Source organism: Mchenga conophoros, linkage group LG6 (assembly GCF_057382185.1).
Source record: "Mchenga conophoros isolate Kocher_MC1m ecotype Shallow Benthic linkage group LG6, M_conophoros_male_GT1.1, whole genome shotgun sequence".
Lineage (NCBI taxonomy): Eukaryota > Metazoa > Chordata > Actinopteri > Cichliformes > Cichlidae > Mchenga > Mchenga conophoros.
Window position 1 is genome coordinate 27,291,459 of NC_140531.1, and position 7,254 is coordinate 27,298,712.

The following is a 7,254-nucleotide window of genomic DNA, read 5'->3' on the forward strand; positions in this document are numbered from 1 at the left end:
AGTTAAAAAAAAAAAAAAATTAATTCACAGACATCTCTATAGTTGATAGGTTGCTCTTTTTCTCCATTTAATTATTTACCGATTGCTTAATTACTTTGGTGTAGTCTCAATGGCCATGGGGGAAGTCTTTATCAGTAGAAAAAGTTGAAAACCTTACAGCTAAAACTCCAACAGTGGGGCAGATTAGAGCCTTGCTGGGCCTATTCTGTCAACTTTGTCTTATGTTCGACTCTCCTGTCTTACAATAACCTGCAAATTGCGTTAAGTCTTGACCCAGATGAACTACTGCTTCATTGACATTCTGGTTGTTTATCAAAAAAACCCCACCTTTTTTTTTGGTTATTTTGTTTTTTGGCAGATAAATGACTACCGCCCAGCAGCACTCACCCCCATCATCACAAAGTACTTAGAGCAGCTGGTCCTAGCACACTTCAAATCCTGTCTCCCCCCCACCCTGGACCCCCACCAATTCGCATACCACCAGAACAGGAGCACAGAGGATGCAGTCTCCATCGCACTGCACTCTGTCCTCTCACACCTGGACAACAACAACACCTAAGTCAGAATGCTGTTTATAGACTTCAGTTCAGCATTCAATACAATCCACCCCTCACAACTCATCAGGAAACTGACAGACCTGGGCATCAGTTCCCTCATCTGCAAATGGTTACTGGACTTCCTGACCAACCGCCCCCAACATGTCCGGCTGGATAACCGCTGCTCATCTACAATCACAATGAACACTGGTGTACCACAAGGCTGTGTGATGAGCCCTTTCCTCTACTCCCTCTTCACCCACGAATGCAGACCTGCTGATGGTTCCAACACCATCATTACATTTCCAGCTTCAAGTTCCTGGAAGTTCACATCTCCGGGGATCTCATCTGGACGACCAACTGCTCCAAGCTGGTCAAGAAGGCTCACCAGCGCCTCTTCTTCTTGAGGACTCTGAGGAAGAACCACCTGTCCTCAGACATCCTGGTGAACTTCTATCGCTGCACCATCGAGAGCATTCTGACCAACTGTATAACAGTCTGTATGGGAACTGCTCTGCCTCGGACCGGAAGGCGTTGCAGAGGGTTGTGAAAACTGCCCACAGCCACCTACACACACAATGGACAACTGTACCCTCATACACACAATAATAACATGGACTGAACAACCACTCTCAACCACTAGCACTTTATATAGCCTCTGTAGAAATTATCCACATATCTCACTTACCTTAACTGCACTACTGTATAATTCTGTGTAAATAATCATTCTGTACAATACGATAATTTTTAAATCTACAACTGTTTATAACCTGCATAGTTCATATTTCTGTATAGCTGTATATCTCATATTTCTGTATAGTTTTTCATATTTATATCCTGTACATAGCTTGTACTCACTACAGCCTGTACATACTTATAGTTATAGCATATTCATAACATACTTCATACCGTGTACATTATAACATACCATAATAGACCCATTTCTGTAATATACTCACATATCTATATTATTGCTAATATATATTTGTAATATATCTATATCATGGCTAAAGCACTTCTGGATGGATGCAAACTGCATTTCGTTGCCTTGTACCTGTGACATGTGCAATGACAATAAAGTTGAATTCTATTCTATTCTATAAATTACTATTTAAAAAATAAAGTAGAGATGAGACAATTCAATTCAATTTTATTTATACAGCACCAAATCACAACAACTGTCGCCTCAAGGTGCTTTGTACAGTACAATAGATCCTACAATAGTACATACAGAGAAAAACCCAACAATCATATGACCCCCTATGTGCAAGCACTTTGGCAAAACTGGGAAAGAAAAACTCCCTTTTAACAGGAAGAAACCTCCGGCAGAACCAGGCTCAGGGAGGGGCGGCCATCTGCTGCGACCGGTTGGGGTGAAGGAAGATAGGATAAAACGAGTAGGAGGAGCAGGATTTTGGATGCAACCCAATTCTGGATTTAACAGGGAGCTGATGAAGAGAAGCCAATATAGGAGAAATACGCTCTCTCTTTCTAGTCCCTGTCAGTACTCTTGCTGTAGCATTTTGGATTAACTGAAGGCTTTTCAGGGAGTTTTTAGGACATCCTGATAATAATGAATTACAGTAGTCCAGCCTAGAAGTAATAAATAATACATGAATACATGTATATGTACTAGTATTTCAGCATCACTCTGGGACAGGATGCTTCTAATTTTAGAGAGATTGCGCAGTGGAAGAAAGCAGTTCTACATATTTGCTTAATATGTGCATTGAAGGACATATCCAGGTCAAAAATGACTCCAAGGTTCCTCACAGTGTTACCGGAGGCAAAGGTAACACTGTGGTTTTAAGACATTCCTGCAGTTTAACTATTTGGTGTGTGTTATCTGGCTTCATGGATAGATAGAGATGGGTGTCATCTGCATAGCAGTGAAAATGTATACTATGTCTTCTAATGATACTGCCTAAGGGAAGCATGTATAATGTAAACAGAATTGGTCCTAGCACTGAACCCTGTGGAACTCCATAATTAACTTCAGCATGTGAAGAAGACTCCATTTACAAACTGGACAAATTGGACTCTATTAGATGGATATGATACAAACCACTGCAGCACAGTACCTGTAATGCACACAGCATGCTCTAATCGTTCTAATAGAATATTATGGTCAACAGTATCAAACGCTGCACTGAGGTGTTTCAGGACAAGCACAGAGATGAGTCCACTGTCAGAGGCCATAAGAAGATCATTTGTAACCTTCACTAAAGCTGTGCTGTGATGAGCTCTGAAACCTGACTGAAACTCTTAAAAATAAAATTTCATTTGTGAAGAAACACCCTTCAACCATCTTATGAGTGTTAATGTTAAATACTTTGTCCACTAGAAAGCACTCTACAACTTTCGTGTTGGCAGCGTATTTGGAATGCCACAAACATGAAAACGTGATCCAAAACAGATTTTGCCAGAACATAAACGAGTAATCCACGACAACAGAAAAATTATTATTTTTAGACTTTCAGAGCACACAAAAAATGTGTGGCATATGTTTTTATCTTTTGTGATTTTAAAAATACAGATCCACTGATACAGAAGCTTTTTACTTCACCAAATATCGGTGTTGGCCTTTAAAATTCTATATCGGTCAGGCTTTGCTTATGATTAAGGAAAAGAGGTTAGCTGCGGGTCACTGACCGGTCTTTTGGATCAGTTGCACAATGACTGCCAGCAATTTTCCTCTACTAGTCAGGGATTACTCATTTCTCGTGAGTTGCTGGCTGTTGCTTGGTGGTCACCAGCTGATGTCTAGACCTGTGGGACTGGGCCCTAAGCTAGTAATTTCATGATGTTTCATGAGTCTTTTATCTGAGTGTATAGTAGATGTAGGTAAAAAAACAGGTGGTTTTTTTCATTGAAATTTCTCACAGATATTTAAACTGAACTCCCTCTGCCTTTCAGTGGAGTGATCACTCAAAGTCTTAGCCTACATGCTATTTTGCTGAGCTTGTAATTTTATGTGTGTGCGTGCATCGACGAGTGAACTGGAAAGGAGGGGAGCAGCAGGGGGATTTTGTATCACCGTCTACGTGTCTTTGATCATCAGGGAAGAACCCAAAGTCTTCATTTTCTACATTGCTCTGTGAAGCAGTAAGAGGAGTTGCAACTAGCTAGCTTGCACCTCCCACACCCATTTCTACAATACACAGACTCTGTGCATCATACATCACACAGGAATCTGCCCTTTTAAAGATGAATTACATCCACTTTCCTGTCTCTGCCTCTCCCTTCTTCTAATGCACACAGGAACAGGCTAATACATGATCAGGGCCAAGGTTCTTCAACTTTTCTGCCATCCATTCAGAAAAATAACCCCCTTTTTTTTTGTTCCACCAATCTTACTCCCTCGTCTGTCTCAGGCCATGTGTTCTCTTTCCATGCCTTTTGTAGCTGTGGTCATTGGAGCCATCTTTGCAGCTGTATCTACAGTCATAACCAACTTTCCGAAGGGGAAGGCCCATCAGACAGCACATAACAAAGGAATGTGACCTCACTGTCACAGCTGATAGAGTTATCTGTGGCCTTGTGTGTTGCAGTGGCTGGTGGTGAATTTCAGCTGTTTGCGACTTGATTAGATTTCAGGTAGTCTTTCAATACAAGCTTGGTATACTGTGGAGGTTCTCACATTGAGTGATCCCTCCCCATGACCTACAGTGTAATATATTTCTTTACTCTTGGGCTAAAGTCAAATACTGTGTGGCAGTGTCATGATGGCTACAAAAATGCTTTTATTTGGATATGAGAGGCCACATCCTTCATTTGTACAGGAGCTACAGGATTCCTTTGAAGTTTTAAGAAGTATTAAAGTTTATTTCTTTAGAAAGAACAAAACTAAAATTGAGTATAACATTAGTGCAGACAGGCTGTAAATTCAGTCACAGTCCCTTAAAATCAACTATCTCAGTGCCAGGTGATGGATCAGCTGATGCCCTTTTATTGGCATTTGGCAAATATCATGCAGTGCACACTATTTAACATGCTTCAGCCTGCTGGCAATTGTTCTCTATCTGCAAGCTGCTTTGAGGCCCACCTCCACCCCAGCTCCTCCTCTCTTTGCTATCGGATGATTTGCTATCTGAATTCTTTGCTGGGGTCTTGCTGCTGTGCTCTCTGCCTCTGCCAATCCATGTATCCACATGAAAGTATGGAAAGGTGTGAGAGACTCCTCAAATATAAATGACTGCAAATGGAAATTAATCATGTTTTTTGTCTTTAGTGGCCCAACTGAAGCGAATCAATTGTCTTAAATAGTATACCGGTATGTTACTTTGTGGATTTTGGGTTACATTTGATTTCACATAGCATGTTATTTACACTGTCATAAACAAAAGAGAGCAAAGGAAGCTTGCAAGAATGGGAAATACAAACCTAATGGCACATGACTCCAAGATGAACTATACCAGGAACAGCTCGAGACAACTTCCAAGATGTGCCAAAAGAACATGGGCTTTTCACTGACTGCTACACTGAGGACTGAAGTATTGGGGGTTCTGCAAATGATAACTCTGCACAAGTCAACAGGCATCCTTCACACACTTTTCAAGGCAATGTTTCCTGCCTTAGAACATGTAAGACTTTCCCTGTGACAGAGCTAAAAGACAATGCATTAGGTCTGAAATTGTTTGTCTGTTGTAAAGTAATAGTTGTTCTTAGTTTTAGTCTTTAAATGATTAATTTAATTTTTGAAAAAAGTATATTGCACATATTGAAAGCAGCCGGTTGTTGAGGTGGTCTGGGCATCTGATTAGGATGCCTCCTGGGCGAAGTGTTCTGAGCACGTCTCTCTCGGCCTGCCTGGGGAGGTGGAGGAGGTGACTGGGGAAGGGAGGAAAAAACGGTGGAAAAGGGGTGCTTAGGCTGCTGCCCTTGTGACCCAGCTCTGGATAAGCAGTAGAAAAATGGGTGGACGGATGTATAGCGCTTGCTACTTTTGCTACTACTGTGAATTAAAACAGTGACTGTTGGCACGCCATGCATGCAAGTTTTAAGTCTGACTTGGTCGCTTCTTTCAGGATCATACACATAGGAGTGTAAAGATGTGATCACGGTTTTATGGTTTATCAAGTCTGTCACTTATGTCTCTTTATGAAGCAATCAGGAAAGTAATTTTGAAGTTAAAGTCCTAATATTGATTCATATGTCATTTTAGCAACATATATTATTGTGCGCTCTCAAGAAATTACTTGTAGTTTCGGCTTGGTGTCCATTAACGTTGTCAAGTGAGGCTTATGTATGACGTTTATATATCTCCTTAGGACAAGCTCCAAAGTTTCCATGCATGATGTCATCCTTTTCAAGTTCTGAGGCACATTAAAAAGTGCTCGCATTAGATCCGGCTCTAAAAGTACCAGATCTTAAAGGGTTAACATACATGCACAACTCTCTAAAGGCTCACTTTGGTTAATCAAAACCATTCTTTCATTATGTGCTGTATAAATCACTTTGTAGCCGTCTGTCAGCAAAGTATACAAAGAGGAATAGGATCCCCCACATAGTAATTAACGTGGATATGGTTTGACATAAACCCCTGTCAAAGATCTCTCTTAACACTGATGGAAAACAGAGCTGTCTGCCTCTGAATTTTTGGCACAGCGTGAGCAGAAAAGTGGGCATCTTGTGGAACGACACCTCTGTGCCTGTGGCATTGTAACCTGGCACCAGCTGCAGAGAGATGGCAGCAGGATGGCAGTGTAGCAGGCAGACAAACAGAGGGAGCGGGCACTGTATCCAGGACAAGCAAGGTCGCCGCCAGGTTGATTGAGTGCTTGTAGGCGTAGGTGACCTCCTTCGCTTCCCCTTAGTGGCAGAAGACAGGAGAATGAGGGGAGGATGAAGCAGGAGAGGAGAGGAGGGAGCTAAGATTTTGTATTGCTGCTGTCTGTCCCACTTTCACCCTCCCCTCTCTCACACTTTCTCTTTCTCTCACCATCTCTGTCCCTGTTGTCACACAGACACACTCTTTATTCCCATACACTTACATATTTACACACTACAACGGAGTATACTCCCATACACACTTTTCAAGGCATTCACGCATACAGCGTTCATGCTTGTTGTACTTTGGTGTGTCTGCCACACCACATATAAACACACTGGACCTTGACCGTGTTCATTGCATAGCATCGAAGCGACGCCCTATAATTTAGAGCTTATGTTAAGTTAATCTGTTACTTTCTCTTTGTGTGTGCCACTACATTCAATGCAGCCAACTGCAGCTTTTATAAAAGCCATATTATTGTGCATTAGCGCAGCCGTGGTTGGCACACAGCATTGATCATTTGACAATCGCTTTGACAGACGAGCAGGTTAGTGAGTCAGCGGGCATGCACGCACGTCCGTGTGTGTCAAGTGGATCTGCCACTGAAATGTAACAGACAGGCTTAAAACCTGGCCGTCATATGCAAACCTGAAAAGCACAGCGGGGCTGAGAAGTCTAGAGCAGAGAGGAAGTGGAGGTGGAAAATGGAGATTTAAAGTAATAGTTTAGGAGATATGCTAATTGGCCCCTACAGCTACACCTGTAGGGTAAATATAAAGAAATAGGTTGCAGCCAATTAGCTCAGCTACACCTCTGTATATATTGATATAATGGTGGTGCTCTTATTAAATATGGCCAAAGTTTTAAATATTGAGGTTGGAGTATGTACAGGTAATTGCCATGAGCCAAAAGCTTAGGCTTCAGACTGCTCTAAACACTCCTTTT